We start from the raw sequence: 21,125 nt of genomic DNA, 5'->3' as shown, positions 1-21,125 counted from the left end.
TGTTGACCGTTCGGCTTTTGTCTCTGAAACAAAAAACAAACTTCAGTGAAGATTTTTTAGCTTACCTTTATTACCTTTATCTCCTCCTAAACTCTTATTTACCTATGCTGTAGCTAAACCATACTATTACAATAGTTATTATGAACCTAACTTGTACATAGATGCCACTGATGATTGTTTGCTGTGGCTGGAATACTCTTACATAGTTAACATTAGGATCCAGATCAAAGAGGAAGCCTTCCAACTTTGTCTCCAGACACACATTGTCCATTTTCCCTCTTTTAACCACAGTAGTTTCTTTATGTCATGGTATGTTAATTCAATAGATATGTGTTGGGCACTTTGTGTAGACGTTGTGGATATATTCGTGTACAAAAATAGAGCGTCACTATGGAACCTATAGTCTAGAGACAACACAGACCTTGTAAACAGAATCTGTGCATACAAATGTAGTTATAAATCTTGAAAAGTGCTCTGAAGGAATAGTAAAGGATGCCTGTGGGTTCTTAGTAAATAGTACAGGATTGATTGCCTTGGAGGGGCCTTGAGTTCAAAACTATTTTTGTAATAATACTAAGACATTGTTTGCCTTTCACTCTCATTCTCTCATGAGGATTCAGTGATATAATGTGTGATAGTGTAGCAGATTGAATTGTAGAAGATGATATGACAATCCGGATGTCTTCTGTTAAGGTGGATGTTAATGATACTGTAAAAAATATAAAAAATATTACTTTCTCTTTTCATTATTTTTGTTTTGGAAAATGTAGTTATTTTTTCATAAAAATTAGGTTAGTGTAATTTTTAAATGAATTAAATATACAGATTTCTTGGTTATAATTTTTAATATGGTAAACATCGAAAGCTCCAACCTGCATGAATAAGAGCTATGAGGGGTCCTCAATAATTTTTAAGATTATAAAGAGATTCTGAAACCTGGAAGTTTAAGGGGCACCTGGCTGGCTGGGTCGGTGGAGCATGTGACTGGATCTTGCATTTACAGGTTTGAGCCCTATGTTGGGTGTAGAGATTACGTAAAAATAAAATCTTTAAAAAACAAAAAAAAGAAACTAGCAAGCTTAAGAACCTCTGTGGTGGGGACCTGACTTAAATTGGGGTCTTCTAGAGAATTAAAAGATCGCTTATGTCTCATTTTAAGTTCTTACCTGAAAAGTAAAGTCTGGTTATCTCCATATCTCCAAAGCCTGTACTTCTTTGCATATAATGGGTATGTTGGTTAAATAACGTTTTATTGCCAAGGTCTACTGTACATGGTCCTCATTTTTTGAATTTGGTTTGAAGCCTTTATTGAAGATACCATCTTTATTTCTGATTACTGTGGGAGATAGATCTGAGTTCAAATCCTTCTTGGTGTGAAGTTGCTTAACCTTGATGAACCTTGCCACTCATCTGTAAGATAGAATACATATTACTGTATTGTAATGATTAAATGAGCCAATGTATATACCCTGACAGGCACAGAACATGCAATAAAATGGTAACCTTTTATTTTATATACATAGCATATTGAGCTTAGTTCTAGTTAGTGGGCAGAGAGGTCTGTGGGTGAATTAGTATATAATTAAATAATCATCATTTGAGTACATCTAATAGTTTATTAGGAAAGGAGAGAAAGCCAAAATAATCCATTGCATGGTTACTCATCTTTAGAAGAGGGAACTGAAACAAAATGTAGGCTTAGAATAGTTGAAATAAAAATAACTCCAAGTACGTTGTAAGGATAGGGACAGAGTTTTATATGTCTGGTACCCCAACAGTGCCTCACATTTACTGAATATTTAAACAATGTTAAATAGCTAGAAATACTAAAAAACATTTTTAGAAACCTTGCAAAAATGTGTACTATAGTTTAAAGGTCAGGTCTCAAAATATCCCACATGGCTAACTGGAGAAGTAAATAAAGGAACCTGGAAGAAAAACAGAATTGCCCTGGGGGATAACATGAAGTGTTATAAAGTGTGACTAAACAGGATCTAATAAGATAGGACAGAGTAGGGCATCTTGTGGTGGATTCCAAATTTAGCCGTTAAAATCTTAACTATATTAGAGGTAGACTCCCTGAGATCACAGTGCAGAATGTTTGCCAAGGGATGACAAGAAAATAGCTAGGAAGATCAAGTGACTGCTTTGCTTTGCTTTTCATGGCAGAGAGCTATAGGAAAATTATCCTTTTATATATTCTCTTTTGAAGCAGGTAGTTCAGTTGTGCTGAAAAGAAAGAAAAAAGAGTGTGGTGACAGATGGTAGCTACACTTGTGAATATAGCATAATGTATAAATTGTCAAATGGCTATGTTGTACACTTGGCAACTAATGTAACATTGTGTGTCAACTATACTCAAATACAAAAATTAAAGAAAAAGTAATATTGTTATTCCTTATTTGAGATAAAAATCAACAAAAGTTGGGGGCGCCTGAGTGACTCAGTCGGTTAAGCGTCCGACTTTGGCTCAGGTTATGATCTCACGGTCCATGAGTTCGAGCCCTGTGTCGGGCTCTGCTGACAGCTCAGAGCCTGGAGCCTGCTTCAGATTCTGTGTCTCCCTCTATCTCTGCCCCTCCCCTGCTAACGCCTCTGTCTCTCTCTCAAAAATGAATAAACATGAAAAAAAAATTTTTTTTAAATCAACAAAAGTTGGCTAGAGCAACACAGAGGTCTGGATCTAGAGCTTGCTTACGTTAAAAAAAATTTTTTTAAGTTTATTTACTTATTTTTTGAGAGAGACAGAGATAACGTGTGAGCAGGAGAGGGGCAGAGAGACAGAGGGAAAAAGAGAATGCCGAGCAGGTTCTGTGTTGCTAGCGGAGGGCCCAATGTGGGGCTCGACCCCTCGAAACTGTGAGGTCATGACCTGAGCCGAAACCAAGAGTCAGACACTCAACTGACTGAGCCACCCAGGGGCCCCAAATTTGCTTACATATTAAACAGAAAGGGCTGTAGACTTTCTGTTCTTTTTACAACTAGAAAGCTTTACAGAAACTACCTGTGTAATTATCTCATAAAACTTCTTTCTCGTTTGAAGATTTTTATCAACTTAAGGTTTGAATTTTCATAGATTATTAATGTGTATTATCTCGATAGCTGTGATCTTTGAATTTATAGGCGACTAAATTGAGATGTCATTTGTAGTCAGAGCAAGTGAAAAGTATGTTGCTGTTCGCACTTGGTATTTAAGTAGATGCTTATATTATGCAATCAGTGCCAGCAGCTGGTTGTTAATTGAAGATAGTTTAACTGGAAAAAATTTAAGGGTATTAAAATATAAACGCCACATTTTAATTTAAAACATATAAATGTATTCTCCTATACCTATATTTTGATATAATGTTTGATTAATGTGCTCCGAGTGGAGTTCCATGTGTTTTTTCATGTCTCAACAATACTTATAATGCATTATCCATAACCACCTGTTTTCTTTTTACTCTAATCATCTGTGAGTTGAGTGAACAAATCATGAGAGATTCTAGGAAAAGGATGAAGATGACTTAGACTAGAGTGATAACAGGGGAAGTGATACAAAGTAATCTGATACATGATATATTTCAGCCATAGATCCAAGATAATTTTCTCTTGAACATAATTTCCAAGTGCATAAACTTCAGAGACAAACTGAAAAAGAGAAATCACTGCTAAGAACCAAATTTTTGTTCTACAAGATTGAGTAAGATATTTTTTTCTTCATATCCAGGATCCTATCTTCTAGTGAATTCCATTGGCACTACTTTTGAAATATATCTTGAACCATACCATTTCTCACTGCTTTCGTTGCTACCATGTCAGTCTTAGCTACTTTCCTCTGTCCAATAACAATAACCTATATATAAATGGTCTTGCCCCCTTGCGTTGTGGTCTCTACATGGCAATGGGAGTGATCACTTAAAACGTAATTTATGTTATTTCTTTGCTCACAAAACCACACTTAAAATGGAACCTAGACTTTGTATGGTTTTCAAGATCTGTATAATCTGACTCTTGCCAGCCACTGTCACTTCATCTTCTAAACTAGTGATTCTTGGGGCGCCTGGGTGGCTCAGTTGGTTAAACATCCAACATCAGCTCAGGTCATGGTTTGTGAGTTTGAGCCCCACATGGTGTTCTGTGTTGTCAGCGCAGAGCCTGCTTTGGATACTCTCTCTCCTCTCTGTGTCCCTCCCCTGCTCTCTCTCTCTGTCTCAAAAGTAAACATTAAAAATATCATAATAAAATAAAATAACTAGTGATTCTCAAAATGTAGTCCAGGCACAGTTAGAGGCCGCCAAGGCTCTTTTGGAGGATCCACAAGGCCAAAACTATTTTTATAAAATAATTATATTTTGTAAAAACTTTTTATAAAAATACTAATATGTTAATTTTTCAGAGTTTCCAGTTGTTCATTAGTGTGTTTTATTGCTACAGATTAATGCAAAGTCATATGAGAATCCAGCTATCTTTTATTAAGCTAGTCATTAAAAAGAATTGCAAAGATGTAAAACACTGACATCCTTCTCACTAAATCTTTTTTGTTTTGGACTTTAAATAATTTGTGTTACATGATGGATTTCCTACTAAATTAATATTTTTACAATTTCTCAGTCTTATTTTCCACTGTGGCAAATATTAATAGATATAGCCCACATAACCAAAGCTTTTAGAGATCCTCAATAATTGTTAAGAGTGTAAAGCGATCCTGGGGTGCCTGGGTGGGGCTTATCGGTTAAGCATCTGACTCTTGGTTTTGGTTCAGGTCATGATCTCACGGTTCATGAGTTTGAGCCCCGCATCAGGCTCAGCGCTGACAGGATGGGGCCTGCTTGGGATTCTCTCTCTTTCCCTCTGTCTCTGCCCCTCCTCTGCTCACTCTCACTCTCAAAAAATAAATACATAAACTTAAAAAAAAAAAAAAAGTTTAAAGCAATCTTGAGACCAAAAAGTTTGAGAACTGTTGTTTTGCACTATCAGCATTTTCTTAACACCAGCTACATTGGCTTTCTTATTCTTTGTAATCTCCAAGCACCCTTCTAACCTAGGGCTTTTTTCAGCAGCTGGTATTTTTTCCTGTGGCCGAAGGGTATTCTTCCAAGCTTCCTCACTTCATTCAAATGTTCAAATGTCATCACCTCTTTGATGAGACCTTTCTTAATAGCAAACTGCTCTTTCTAAGAGCTTCTTCCCTACCCCCTGTCCCTTACTTAGACTGAATTTTCCTCCAAGCACTTGTCACTGTTGGAAATTAAGTGATATGTTTGTTTTCCTGTTTTGGTCTCCTACCTGAATATATACTCTGTGAGGGTGGGGATTTTGTTCACTGCTATGAGGCGAGAGCCTTGAACAGTGTTGGGTTCGTGAGTGATTAATCGGTTTTTGACAATGAAAAAAGTAAAAATACACAGAAACAGAATCCATGAGTAAAAATGTGAGTAATATAGAATACATACTCTGGAAATCTAATACATGAATTAAAGGATTTCTAGAAGGAAAAAAGCAGAGAAGTAAAAATTAGTTAAATAATAGAAGACTGTATCTCTGAGCTGTAGAAAGACTTGAATCTGTATGTCGAAAGATAGAATAACAAGCAAAAGTTACATTTCCAGTTGAAATTCCTGAATATCAGGAAAAGAGATGATCATAAGCTTGTAGACAGAACAGAAAGGGAAGATAAGTCAACATTGGCAACACTGAGAGAAGAAAGTGTGTTTAAGAATCCCATATCTGGCCAAGGTATTTTCAGACAAGAATGGAACCAAAGTATATACATCCCCCATATACACTATCTGTACACTAAAGAGACATGATTAAAAGTGGAAATCAACATCTATAGATGTTGATCCCATATACTGTAATGTTAACTTTTTAGAAATTAAAAAATATTATTTTAATTCTAAATAAGTGATTCTGAAAGTGAGGTGCCTATACCAGTGGCAGCAGCATTACCTGGAAATGTCTTTTTAAAAAAATGTAGGCCCTATTGCAGACCTACTGAAACAGAAACTCTGGGCATGAGGCTCTGCAAGCTATATTCTAACCAGCTGTTTTAGTGATTTTGTACATGGTAGACTTTGAAGACCATTGTTAATCCTAGATCCAACTTAAAATAATAACCACAAGCATTTTAAGTAATTCTGTATGTTTTACTCTAAGGTTTTGGCATATATTAATTTAATTTCTCCCCTAACTACCTTATGAAGTAGGTACTCTCGTCATTTCCATTTTGTAGTTGAGAAATTTAGAAACTTGGCCAGGTATTCAGGACTGGTTAGTGGTGAAGTAAGATTTTTTTTTTTTAAGAGATAATTATCTCTTTTTAAAAAATTATTTTGAGAGAGAAAAAGCACAAGCAGGGGAGGGACAGAGAGAGAGAGGAGAGAGCAAGAATCCCAAACAGGCTCCACACTGTCAGCGCAAAGCCCGATGTGGGGCTCGAACCCACGAACCATGAAATCATGACCTGAGTTGAAGTCAGATGCTTAACCAACTGATCCACTCAGGTGCCCCAGTGGTGAATTAAGATTTAAATCAAAGTATTATGACTACAAAGCCCATGCTTTTAGCCGCTACAGAGCCCTAGTGCTTTCTTCAATTTGGGGGATGGAGCAGAACTAAGCAAGTTAGGAAATCCAAGAAGTATAAAGGAGAAGATTGACACACCTGAATATATAAAAATTTAAGATTTTTATAAGAAAATAGTATGCACATAAAAGAAAAAGATGTGATATACAATGGCAAAACTGACACATAACACAGGATTAACAGTTCTGCTATACAGAGAGCTCTCACAAACTGTTAAGAAAATGACTACATTAAAAAGATACAAACCTATATAATTCATAAAAGAAGACATGCAGATTTCATAATATCTGAGTAGATACTCAAATCTCAGTAGTAGTAGAAAAGGAAGTTGGTATTAACAGCAAGATTATTGTTTTCCCATCTGTGTGGTAGCAAAAAAAAAAAAAAAAAAAAAAAATGACATCAGGTACTAGCTGGAATATAGGAAAATCCTTTCAGTATCTCTCAGCATCCTATCAGCACCTGTTTGGGTATGATAGGGCTGAGGTGCTGATAGGATTGAGATACGGGTACTGATAAGGATTGAGAATTTCTAAAACCTTTTGCAAAAGTACATGTTAATGTCTGTTACAGATTTGAAAAGCTGTGTGCATGTGTGTCCATCCTTTGATCCAGCAATTAACTGCCCTTTAGGGAATCTATCCCACAGAAATAAAAGCCCTGGCAAATGGATAACTGTATAACTATTGTGTATTGCAGCATTATTCAGCAAAATGTGCCAACAACCAGAATGTGAATGTCTCAATACATGGTTGAGTAAACTTGAACACAAAATTACCAGAACAATGATAGTTGCCAAGTAATAATATATAAAGTATAATCTTGGTTTTGTTTTTAAAAAGAACAGAAGAAAGGCAGAGAGAAAAATATGGAAGAGTATGACTCAAAGTGTTAACATTGATTACTTCAGAGTCATAGGATTGGGGTGAAGGTGGAAGGGAAAATTACAAACTGATTTTTTTTTTAATGTCCTTATTTGATTTTTGTGGAACAAGGGGTGTGTGTGTCTGTGTGTCTGTCTGTCAAGTCTGTAGACGAAATGGGAATGGATTGGTGTTTTGCTTGCCAAATATAAAAACTTTCCAGTTTAGAATGTTAGATGTAGACTGATGGATGTATCTTTAGAAATGTCAAAATGTCTTCGTTTTGGACTACTTTTTTGTTGTGTGATCCATAGCTAGGTGGCTTATTTCTAAAATATGTGTAAGATCATAAAATACTCATGAATGTGTATTAGTATTGAAAATTCTCCTTAGGGGCACCTGGGTGACTCTGTTGGTTGAGCATCTGACTCTTTTTTTTTTTTTATTTATTTATTTTTTTAATTTTTTTTTTCAACGTTTATTTATTTTTGAGACAGAGAGAGACAGAGCATGAACGGGGGAGGGGCAGAGAGAGAGGGAGACACAGAATCGGAAACAGGCTCCAGGCTCTGAGCCATCAGCCCAGAGCCCGACGCGGGGCTCGAACTCACAGACCGTGAGATCATGACCTGGCTGAAGTCGGACGCTTAACCGACTGCGCCACCCAGGCGCCCCGAGCATCTGACTCTTGATTTCATCTCAGGTCATGAGATGGAGCCCTGTGTCAGGCTCTGTGCCGAGAGCATGGAGGCTGCTTAAGATTCATTCTCTCTCCCTCCTTCCCTCTCGCCCTTCCCCCCTGCCCCCGCTTGGTTGCTCACACTCAAAAATAAAAATAAATAAATAAAAATTTTTAAAAAATAGTAAAAGTTTAAAAAAAGAATGAAAATTCTCCTTAAAGTAGGATGACATACACTGGACCCACCAAAAATAACCCCAAAATGTTCTGTAAGAATCAGATTTATCTGATGTGTGAATATTACTTTAGAAATTTTACTTATTTAATTAACTAAATTTCAGTAGTTAAGCAGATTTTATCATTAACCTTTACATTTGAATATATTTTAAACTTAGCTTTAATTAGATAAACTCTTTACCTGATTAAAACTTGGTCTTGATTGCTTCTCAGCTTTTGGCTAAGATCAAGTGTAGTATCTATTCTTATCAGTTTAAAACTTGGTCTTGAAATGCAAAAAACAAACAAAAAAAAAACCCACAAAAACTGTTAATAGAGTTGACTGCACTGATTCATCATGGCTTTAAAAATTTTGTAGCTAGTATTTTATTGAAAATTGCCAAAAAATTAAAAAAAAATACAAAAGCATATGCACCGAAGGGCAACTTTAATTTCCATTCTGACAGAGCTCTAGTCTTATCTCTCACATGTAACCACTGTCAGTAGTATCTGTGTGGTATTTCTGAGTTTGTCTGTATAAAGCCAACTGTTGGTGGACTTTGATGATGATGATGAAGATGATGATTTTAGAGAGAGTGCATGTATGTGAGAGTTAGAGGGAGAGAGGGGGAGAGAATCTTAAGCAAGCTCAATGCTGAGCATGGAGCCTAGCTCGGGCTTGATCCCTTGGGATCCCTTGAGCCAAAAATCAAGAGTCGAATGCACAACCAACTGAGCCCCCAGACACCTCCCGTTGCCGCCCCCTTTTTTAGTTTTTTTTTTTTTTTTTGAGAGAGAGAGAAAGAGCAGGAGAGGGGCAGAGACAGAGGGAGAGAGAGAATCCAAAGCAGGCTCTGCACTGTCAGCACAGAGCCCAGTGTGGGGCTTGAATTCATAAACTGTGAAATCATGACCTGAGCTGAGACCAAGAGTCAGCTGCTTACTCTACTGAGCCACCCAAGCACCCTGCTGTCAACTTTTTAAATTGTATATATTTTTGCTATACTGATTATGTAAATTATATATTCTTTATATTGGAAAAAAATAAAGAACGTTTATGTAATCAATGCCCAGAATATTTTTGATCTAGGGAAAATTTTTGAATTTAACTTATTTTTTTTTAAGTTTATTCATTTTGAGAGAGACAGCTCAAATGTGGGAGGGGCAGACGGGGGGGGGAGAACAGAGGATCAGAAGCAGGCTCTGTGCTGACAGCAGAGAGCCTGATGTGGGGCTTGAACTCATGAACCATGAGATCATGACCTCAACCAAAGCCAAGAGTTGGATGCTTAACCAACTGAGCCACCCAGGCACCCTTGACTTTAACTTTTTAAAAACTTTTTTAATTTAATTTTTTTTTAATTTACACCCAAATTAGTTAGCATATAGTGCAACAATGATTTCAGGAGTAGATTCCCTAGTGCCCCTTACCCATTTAGCCCATCCCCCCTCCCATACCCCCTCTAGTAACCCTCTGATGTTCTCCATGTTTATGAGTCTCTTATGTTTTGTCCCCCTCCTTGTTTTTACATTCTTTTTGTTGCCCTTCCCTTATGTTCATCTGTTTTGTCTCCTAAATCCCTCATATGAGTGAAGTCATATGATTTTTGTCTTTCTCTGACTAATTTCACTTAGCATGATCCCCTCCAGTTCCATCCACGTAGTTGCAAATGGTAAGATTTCATTCTTTTTGATTGCTGAGTAATACTCTATTGTGTGTGTGTGTGTGTGTGTGTGTGTGTGTGTGTGTGTGTGTGTACGTACACACTTTGGCTATTTTATATATATATATATACACACACACACACACATACGTATACACACACACACACACACTTTGGCTCTCTCTCTCTCTCTATATATATATCTCCATACTTTGGCTATTGTTGATAGTGCTTCTATAAACATGGGGGTGCATGTGTCCCTTCGAAACAGCACACCTGTATCCCTTGGATAAATACCTAGTAGTGCAATTGCTGGGTCGTAGGGTAGTTCTATTTTTAGTTTTTTGAGGAACCTCCATACTGTTTCCAGAGTGGCTGCACCAGCTTGCATTCCCACTTGACTTTAACTTTTAATAATAACTAGATAAATAGTAGAAACAGCAAAAAATTTACCTTTCCTTTCAATATTTTGAATTATTTAAGAAATTGACACTTGTCCTCTTCTATCAGGTAGTAAGAGAAAGTTGTTGGACGGTTTTCAGTCTGGCATAATCATAAATGTGGCATCTCAATCTGTTCATTCATCTGTTTATTGTTTTCTGTGTTATTGTGTGTATGTATGATAGGAAATACCTGAATACAGGTATTTTACTAACTCCCTTAGTCAAAAGAGGGATTTAAGTCTGAGTTTGGTACAAAACTACCTGAATATATGTGCCAACTGTTTACTAAAGTTAGAGAACTCCAGTTGCTTGGCACCTGCAGACCTTGGAGGAAGTTACGATGGCACCTGTCATCCTTGCGCCCTGGTATTTCTTTTGGATAGAACTTTGACAACCTTTTAGATTCTCTATGGGCTTACTGTCCTAATTGGGTTTTATAAGGCTTTTTGAGTTGATTTTGGCAATTTAGATTTTTATATAAATGTCTATTTCAACCAAATTTTCAATTTATCGAGATTGTGTATAATACTGCCCTCAGTGTCTTTAATCTTTATCTCCATGTGTTTTACCTTTCTGATTCTTAATGTATTTTATTTTCTTTTTGAGATTTTCAGGGTATTGATCAATATTATTAATTTCTTCAACAAATTAATCCTTAGTTTATTTAACTTAATGCACTTAATTTTTGTTTGCTCTTTTGTTAATTCCTGTTACTATATTTATTTTTTCTCAGGTTTTTTTGTTGTGATTATTGTTCTATCTTACATCAGTTTATTTTCAGATTGATTTTTTTCCCCTAGTAAGTACATTTGAGGCTACTGATTTTCTCTTTTAAATATTGCTTTGGCTCCCTCCCATAAGTGTTGATATGCAGTGTGTAATTATCAATCAATTCTGAATATTGTACTTTCAGTTGTGGATTTTTCAAGTCAGGAGGTATTTGGAAGTTGAATGTTTTTTCTTGGTTGTTTTATATTATTTTTTATTTATTTTTAATGTTTATATTTGACAGAGAGAGAGAGAGAGAGAGAGAGCGTGCCCGCGAGTGGGCATGGGCAGAGAGAGAGGGAGACAGAATCTGAAGTAGGCTTCAGGCTCTGAGCTGTCAGCACAGAGCCCAATGCAGGACTCGAACTCATGAGCCATGAGATCATGACCTAAGCCAAAGTCTCACGCTCAACTGACAGAGCCACTCAGGCGCCCCTGGAAGTTGAGTTTTTAAAAAACTTCCCAGTGCCTGGATTCATAGGTTTGTTTGACTGACTGATTGATTTTATTTTTTAGCTATAATTTCAGTCTTTTTTTTTTTCAAGTAGGCTCCACACCCAACACGGGCCTTGAATTCATGACTCTGGGATCAAGAGTCAGATGCTCTATTGACTGAACCAGCCAGGTGCCCCTGGGGTAATTTTATTCTTTTTTTTCTTTTTTTTTTTTTCAACGTTTATTTATTTTTAGGACAGAGAGAGACAGAGCATGAACGGGGGAGGGGCAGAGAGAGAGGGAGACACAGAATCGGAAACAGGCTCCAGGCTCTGAGCCATCAGCCCAGGGGCTCGAACTCACGGGGCTCGAACTCACTGACTGCGAGATCGTTACCTGGCTGAAGTCGGACGCTTAACCGACTGCGCCACCCAGGCGCCCCTGTAATTTTATTCTTAATTTACAGTTTGGCTATCTTATGGTTAGAGAAGAAGGCTATAAGTATCTACATATTGACATTCCTGAGATTTCCTATATGTTCTAATACATAATTAGTTTTCTAAATACTGATCCTTAGCTTTCTCCCCTCCCCCATTCTAAGGTTATTTTAAGTGAGATATAATTCACATGCCATAAAAATTGTCCTTCTAAAGTATACAAGTCAGTAGATTTTAGTATACTCACAAGGTTGTGTAACCATCATCAGTATCTAAGTCCAGAACATTTTTGCTACTCCAGAAAAAGCCCCTATTCCCATTAGCTGTCAGTTCCAGTTCTCTCTCTTTTTCAGTCCCCTGGCCTCCACCATTCTTTCTGTGTCTATAGATTTGCCTGTTCTGGGTATTTCCTATAAAAGGAATCATACAATATGTGCCCTTTAATGTCTGTCTTCATTTACTTAACATAATACTTTGAAAGTTCATTTATGTTGTCGCATGTGTCAATCCTCCATTCCTTCCTTTTTTTTTGTAAATTGAGGTGAAATACACATAACATAAGCCACTTTAAAGTGAAAAATTCAGTGGCATTTAGTATATTCACCATGTTGTACAACCACCACTGATGTCTAGTTCAAAATACATTCATCACTCTAAAATAAAACCATGTACCAACTAAGCAATTTTTCTCCATTCTTCTCTCTCCCAACCTCCGAAGGTCACCAGTTTGCTTTCTGTTACCATGGATGTATCTATTCTTAATATTTTATACAAATGGAATCATAAAATATATGACCTTTTGTGTCTGGTTTCTTTCACTTAGCATAGTGTTTTCATTTCAGGATTATCTACATTGTACTTTCCTTTTTATGGGTGAATAACATTCCATTGTCGTATACCACAATTTGTTTATCCATTCATCCATTGATGGATGTTTGGGGATTACTTACAACTTTTAGCTATTGTGAATAGTGCTGCTATGAATATTGGTGTACTTGTATTTGGGTACCTGTTTTCACTTATTTTAGGTGTATACCTAGGAGTGGAATTGCTGGGTCACATGGTCATTCTGTGTTGTTTTTTTGTTGTTGTTTTGAGGAACCAGCAAACTTGGTACAGCAGCTGCATCATTTTACATTCCCATCAGCAGTGCATGAGGGTTCCAGTTTCTTCATATTCTCACCAACACTTGTTGTTTTATGTGTGTGTGCTTTTAAATAATAACCATTCTAGTAGATGTGAGATGAAAACACATTGTGATTTTGATTTGCATTTCCCTGTTGATTCATGACTTTGACCATCTTTTTATGGATTTGTTGGCTTTTTTTGTATATCTTTGGAGAAATATCTGTTAAAGTAGTTTCCCCATTTTTTAATTGAGTAGTCTTTGTTTTTGAGTTCTTTCTATCTTCTGGATACCAGACCTTTATCAGATACAAGATGTGCAAATATCTTCTTCCCTTCTGTAGATTGTCTTTTTACTTTCTGGATAATGTCCTCTACACAAATATTTTTTATTTTGTTGAAATCCAGTTTTTTTCTTTTGTGCTTTGGTGTCATAAGTAAGAATCCATTGTCAAATCCAAGGTCATTAAGATTTACCCGTTTTATTCTAAGAATTTATAGTTTTAGCTCTCATGTTTAGGTCATTTATCCGTTTTGAGTTAATTTTCATCTATCATGTGAGGTAGGCGTCAGCATTTATAGTATAAATTTGCTACGAGGCACTGCTTTTGCTGTATCCCATCAGGTTTATTAATATGTTATATTTTCATTTTCATTTCTCTGAAAGTATTTTCTTTTTTTTTAAAGAGTTTTTTTAATGTTTTTTATTTATTTTTGAGAGAGAGAGAGAGAGAGACAGAGTGTGAGCAGGGGAAAGGCAGAGAGAGAGGGAGACACAGAATCCGAAGCAGTCTCCAGGCTCTGAGCTGACAGCACAGAGCCCGACATGGGGCTCGAACTCACAAACTGTGAGATCATGACCTGAGCTGAAGTCGATGCTTAACCGACTGAGCCACCCAGGCTCCCCATCTGAAAGTATTTTCTAATATGCCTTGTGATTTCTTTGACTTTACATCTATATTCAAAAGGGATATGGGTCTGTAGTTAATTTTTTTTTTTTTTTTTTTTTAGTATGGTCTTTCATGATGGTATAAGGGTAATGCTGGCCTCAAAAAGTGAGTTGGAAAAGGTTTCCTCCTATTTTTGAAGAACATTGTATAGAATTAGTCTCATTTTTTATTTTTTATTTATTTTATTTTATTTATTTATTTTTTTATTAATATATGAAATTTATTGTCAAATTGGTTTCCATACAACACCCAGTGCTCATCCCAAAAGGTGCCCTCCTCAATACCCATCACCCACCTCATTTTTTATTTTTTAAAACATTTTGTAGGGTTTGTCACTGAAATCATTTGGATCTAGAAATTTCTTTTTAGGAAGGTTTATAAAATATTTTTTTAGTTTCCTTCATGGTTTGAGGAACATTAAGATGATCTCTTTCACCTTGTGGGAGATATTGTGTGTGTGTGTGTGTGTATGGTTTTTGAGGAATTGGTTGACTTCTTCTAAGATTTGGAATTTATGTACATCTTGAATTTTTCATAGTATTCTCTTATTATCAATGTCTAAATATCTTTGAGGGTCTATAGTTTATTTTTCTTTCATTACTAATGCCGGTAATTTATATCTTCTCCTTTTTCTTTTTCATTCTCATTAGAGATCTATAAATTTATGTTTTCAAAGAACTAGCTTTGGTTTGTTAAAAAACAAAAACCAATTGAGTAAATTTTAAAGATTTTATTAGCTAGGGCATCTGGGTAGCTTGGTTGAGTGTTCGACTCTTGATTTCAGCTCAGGTGAGGATCCCAGGGTTTTGGGATCAAGTCTGTGTCAGATTGCACGCTGAGCCTGGAGCCTGCTTAAGATTCCCTCCTCCCTCCTCCCCTCCATCCCCCACCCCCAACTCCTTCTCCCCTGCTTATGCTTGCTTACTTTCTCTAAGTAAATAAATAAATAAATATTTTATTAGCCTTATTCAACAATTCGTGAATTGGGCAGCGTTGCATCTAGCAGATAGAAAAGGAGCTACAAAGAGCTATGCACAATGGAAGACTTTTATAGGCGGAAGGAGGTAGGACAAAGAAGCTATTCTAGCAAAGAGCTAATATTTTCCAGGCAAGGTCACTTTCTTTGTGGGAGACAGCAGGGGTCTACAAATTACTAACTGGGGGCGCCTGGGTGGCTCAGTCGGTTAAGCGTCCGACTTCAGCTCAGGTCACGATCTCACAGTCCGTGAGTTCGAGCCCCGCGTCAGGCTCTGGGCTGATGGCTCAGAGCCTGGAGCCTGCTTCCAGTTCTGTGTCTCCCTCTCTCTCTCTGCCCCTCCCCCGTTCATGCTCTGTCTCTCTCTGTCTCAAAAATAAATAAACGTTAAAAAAAATTAAAAAAATTACTAACTGGGTATTCCAGGCTGACTGGGTAAGGTTACATTCCTGGGAAAGACCAAAACTACAGTTATGTCAGATATTAAGTCTTGCTTTGGGGATGTGGGCTTAGCACAAGGGACTCCATTTTTAGCCTGTTGTCTTATTTAACAATGTAATTTGTTAAAAGTATTTCCTTCCCTGTTTACAATTTAACTGATTTTCTCCTCTGTATCTGTCTTCCTTTTCTTTGGGTTTATTTTGCTTTTTCTCTAGTTCCTTGAGGTGAATTTGAGACCATTTTTATTTTCTAATAAATGATATAATTTTAATGGCATAAAGTCACCTTTAAGTCATACTTTAGCTGCAATTTACAAATTCAATATGTTGCATTTTCATTTTTACTTCTTTTTATAATTACTGGATTGTTCATCAAAATATTGTTAATGATTTTTGCGTCTGTGCTTTTGAAGGCTGTTGCTTTGTGGTTTTGAGGCCTTCTCTTTGACCCAGGCATTGTTAAGAAGTGTGTTGTTTTATTTCCAAGTGTTTGGAGATTTTCTGATTATCTTTATGTTTCTAGTTTAATTCTGTTATGGTTAGAGATATAGTTTGTATTTTTTAAAACTTCGAAGGTTTGTTTTATGATTTAGAATAATATCATGTATCTTGGTAAATATTCTGTGTGCATTTAACAAAAATTTGTATTCTGCTATTGTTAAGTCGAGTGTTCTGTTTTTAAGATAATTTGATCCAGTGGGCTGAAGAAGTTGTTTATTTTTTTCTATATCCTTACTGATCTTTCTGCTAGTTCTGTTGCTGAAAGAGTGTTGAAGTCAAGTACAATTGTGAATTTGTCTGTTTTCCTTTCATGTTCTAAGTTTTTATTTAATGTTTAAAAAAAATTTTTTTTAATGTTTATTTATTTTTGAGAGAGAGAGAGCGAGCATGGGTGGAGAAGGGGCAGAGAGAGAGGGAGACACAGCACCTGAAGCAGGCTCCAGGCTTTGAGCTGTCAGCACAGAGCCTGATGCGGGACTCGAACTCACGAACTGTGAGATCATGACCTGAGCTGAAGTCGGATGCTTAACTAACTGAGCCACCCAGCACCCCTATGTTTTTTAAAGCTTTGTTAGTGGGAATACTTGTCTCTTAGTGAATTGACCCTTTTATCACTATGTGGTGTCACTTTTTCTCCTTTTTTTTTCCTTGCAGTCTATTTTATCTGATATTAACATAGTAAAGCTTTCTTTTTTTTTATTTAACTTTTTTTTATTTTTTAAAATTTACATCCAAATTAGTTAGTATATAGTGAAGCAATGATGTCAGTAGATTCCTTAATGCCCCTTACCCATTTAGCCCATCCCCCCTCCCACAACCCCTCCAGCAATCCTGTTTGTTCTCCATATTTATGAGTCTCTTTTGTTTTTTCCCCCTTCCTGTTTTTATATTATTTTTGTTTCCCTTCCCTTATGTTCATCTCTTTTGTCTCTTAAAGTCCTCATATGAGTGAAGTCATATGATTTTTGTCTTTCTCTGACTAATTTCACTTAGCATAATACCCTCCAGTTCCATCCATGTGGTTGCAAATGGCAAGATTTCATTCTTTTTGATTGCTGAGTAATACTCCATTGTATATATACCACATCTTCTTTATCCATTCATCCATCAATGGACATTTGGGCTCTTTCCATACTTTGGCTATTGTTGATAGTGCTGCTATAAACATGGGGGTGCATGTGTCCCTTCGAAACAGCACACCTGTCCCTTGGATAAATGCCTAGTATTGCAATTTCTGGGTCGTAGGGTAGTTCTATTTTTAGTTTTTTGAGGAAGCTCCATACTGTTTTCCAGAGTGGCTGTACCAGCTTGCATTCCCACCAACAATGCAAAAGAGATCCTCTTTCTCCGCATCTTTGCCAACATCTGTTGTTGCCTGAGTTGTTAATGTTAGCCATTCTGACAGGTGTAAGGTGGTATGTTATTGTGGTTTTGATTTGTATTTCCCTGATCATGAGTGATGTTGAGCATTTTTTCATGTGTCGGTTGGCCATCTGGATGTCTTCTTTGGAGAAGTGTCCATTCATGTCTTTTGCCATTTCTTCACTGGATTATTTGTTTTCTGGGTGTTGAATTTGATAAGTTCTTTGTAGATTTTGTATACTAACCCTTTATCTGATATGTCATTTCCAAATATCTTCTCCCATTCTGTTGGTTGCCTTTTAGTTTTGCTGATTGTTTCCTTTGCTGTGCAGAAGCTTTTTATTTTGATGAGGTCCTAATAGTTCATTTTTGCTTTTACTTCCCTTGCCTCCGGAGACGTGTTGAGTAAGAAATTGCTGCGGGCAAGATCAAAGAGGTTTTTGCCTGCTTTGTCCTCAAGGATTTTGATGGCTTCCTGTCTTACATTGAGGTCTTTCATCCATTTTGAGTTTATTTTTGTGTATGGTGTAAGAAAGTGGTCCAGGTTCGTTCTTCTGCATGTCACTGTCCAGTTTTCCCAGCACCACTTGCTGAAGAGACTGTCTTTATTCCATTGGATATTCTTTCCTGCTTTGTCAAAGATTAGTTGGCCATATGTTTGTGGGTCCATTTCTGGGTTCTCTATTCTGTTCCCTTGATCTGAGTGTCTGTTCTGCCAGTACCATACTGTCTTGATGATTACAGCTTTGTAATATAGCTTGAAGTCCAGGATTGTGATGCCTCCTGCTTTGGTTTTCTTTTTCAAGATTGCTTTGGCTATTCGGGGTCTTTTCTGGTTGCATACAAATTTAGGATTATTTGTTCTAGCTGTGTGAAGAATGCTGGTGTTACTTTGATAGGGATCGCATTGAATATGGAGATTGCTTTGGGTAGTATCAACATTTTAACAATATTTGTTCTTCCTATCCAGGTGCATGGAATCTTTTTCCATTTCTTTATGTCTTCTTCAGTTTCTTTCATCAGCTTTCTGTAGTTTTCAGTGTATAGATTTTTCACCTCTTTGGTTAGATTTATTCCTAGGTATTTTATGGTTTTTGGTGCAATTGTAAATGGGATTGATTCCTTGATTTCTCTTTCTGTCGCTTCATTGGTGGTGTATAGGAATGCAAACGATTTCTGTGCATTGATTTTTATATCCTGCAACTTTGCAAGTAGAATTCATGAATAAGTTCTAGCAGTTTTTTGGTGGAATCTTTTGGGTTTTCCATATAGAGTATCATGTCATCTGTGAAGAGTGAAAGTTTGACCGCCTCCTGGCCGATTTGGATGCCTTTTATTTCTTTGTGTTGTCCGATTGCAGAGGCTAAGACTTCCAATACTATGTTGAATAACAGTGGCGAGAGTGGACATCCCAAGCTTTCTTTTGATAATAGTTTGTATGATATATATATTTCCCCATCCTTTTATCCTCCCTGAGTTGTTTGTAGACATCATATAGTTGGATATTTTGTAATCTCTTCTGACAATCATTATCTCTTAATTTGTATCTGTAGACCCATTTACATTTAATGTAATTATTGATATGTTTGGATCTAGGTTTACCAGTTTAGTAATTTGTTTTATGTTAGTTTTCTCTGTTTTTAATTATTCTCTTTCTCCTCTCCTGCTTTCTTTTGGATTCTGTGTATATTTTTTAGTATTCTATTTTAAATTTCCTTAGTGTGGTAATCCTGTGTTTATATAGTTTTTCTTTAGTGATTACTCTGGAGATTATAATATACATACTAAAGTTTTCAGTGTCTGCTTAGAATAAATTTTGTATCCCCTTAGATGGATTATGGAAATGTTACCACTATATAGCTGTTTTTATCCTTCTGCCCCCCTTTTGTTACTGTCAACTTGCATGTTACCTTTGTTTTCATACAAAGCCCCATTAGGCAATGTTATCAATTTTCCTTTCAACTATTAAACATATTTAAAGAATGTAAGACGGGGTGCCTGGGTGACTCACTCGGTTAAGTGTCTGACTCTTGGTTTCGGTTCAGGTCATGATCTCATGGTTTTGTGGGTTCAAGCCCCACATCAGGCTCTGTGCTGACAGCACAAAGCCTGCTTGGGAGTGTCTCTCTCTCTCTCTCTCTCTCTCAAAATAAGTAAATAAACTTAAAAAAAAAACAGAATGTAAGACCAGAGGATTCGTGTATTTATATTTATATATATATATATAATAAATCCACATATATGTGTATATATATATATTAATGTTTATTTATGAGAGAGAGCATGAGTGGGGGAGGGGCAGAGAGAGAGGGAGACAGAATCTGAAGCAGGCTCCAGCCTCTGAGCTGTCAGCGCAGAGTCTGACATGGGGCTCGAACCCACGAACTGTGAGATCATGACCTGAGCTGAAGTCAGACGCTTAACTGACTGAGCCACACAGGTGTCCCCATGTATTATATTTACCTAGACATTTGCCATTTCTGGTAACAATTCTTATAGAGCAGGTCTGTTGACAACAAATACTATTAGTTTTCATTTATCTGAAAATATCTTTGTTTTACTTAATCCTCAAAGATATTTTTACCAGATATAGAATTCTAGGTTGTCAGTTATTTTCTTTCAGCCCTTGAAAATGTTATGCTACTTACTTCTGATGAGAAATCTGTAGTCATCTGAAATGTTGTTTTCTGTTGTTGTTTTTTAAAAATTTTTTGTTGATGTTTTATTTTATTTTTGAGAAAGACATAGAGACAGAGCATGAGCTGGGGAGGGGCAAAGTGAGAGGGAGACACAGAATCCAAAGCAGGCTCCAGGCTCTGAGCTGTCAGCACAGAGCACGACACAGGGCTTGAACTCACAAACCACAAGATTGTGACCTGAGCTGAAGTTAGAGGCTTAACCGACTGAGCCATCCAGGTGCCCCATGAAATGTTGTTTTCTTATAGTTTATGGGTAATTTTTGTCTGCTTGCAAGATAATTTGTCTTGGTTTTCAACATTTAATGAAGTATATGTTTATTTCTGTGTATTTATCCATTTTGGGATTTACTGTCATTTCAGAATCTTACACGTTTTGTCAAATTTGGGAAGATTTCAACCATTATTTCTTCAATTTTTTTTGTTTTTGTTTTTGCTTCACTTTCCTCTCCATTTGGAGTTCAGTGACACATCTGTTAGATCTTACTGTTGTCTCACAGAACTTTGACGTTCTGTTTTTTTAATTTTCAATTCTTTTTTTCCCCTCTGCTGTTAAGATTGGATAATTTCTGTTGATCTATCTTCATGTTCACTCACTCTTCTATTTTCATTCTGGTGTGGAATCCAACCATGAGTTTTCAAATTTCTGTTATTTAAATGTTCAGTTGTAAAGTTTCTGTTGATTCTTCTGTCTTCACTGTGTGGAGGCTCTCTAGTCTTATTTCTTTTAAGATTTTATTTTTAAGTAATCTCTATACCCAGTGTGGGGCTCAGACTTACAACTTTGAGATCAAGAGTCTTTGCTGTACCAACTGAGCAGCTAGTGCCCCAAGAATATTTTTTGATCACTTGTTGAAGCATATTTATTACAGTTGTTAGATGACTTTGACATCCGGGTCATCTTGGGGTTAGTATCATTTGGTTGTCTTTTCCATGCAGGTTGGGGACTTTCCTGGTTCTTTGTGCAGAGTAATTTTGAATTGTTTCCTGATGTTTTTAATAT

The 21,125-nt window shown here is 36.5% G+C and overlaps 1 protein-coding gene and 1 pseudogene across 5 annotated transcripts in view; both read left to right on the top strand.

The window, feature by feature from the left end:
• The window catches only part of BRAF (B-Raf proto-oncogene, serine/threonine kinase), a 174,685-nt gene that overhangs the window by 34,977 nt on the left and 118,583 nt on the right, over positions 1-21,125 (top strand). The gene's annotated exons all lie outside the window — the stretch shown is intronic.
• On the top strand, positions 8,548-8,648 carry LOC123607816 (annotated as a pseudogene).

The sequence above is a fragment of the Leopardus geoffroyi genome, chromosome A2 (genome assembly GCF_018350155.1).
Source record: "Leopardus geoffroyi isolate Oge1 chromosome A2, O.geoffroyi_Oge1_pat1.0, whole genome shotgun sequence".
Classification (NCBI taxonomy): Eukaryota; Metazoa; Chordata; class Mammalia; order Carnivora; family Felidae; genus Leopardus; species Leopardus geoffroyi.
This window is presented reverse-complemented; position numbering and strand designations above follow the sequence as displayed.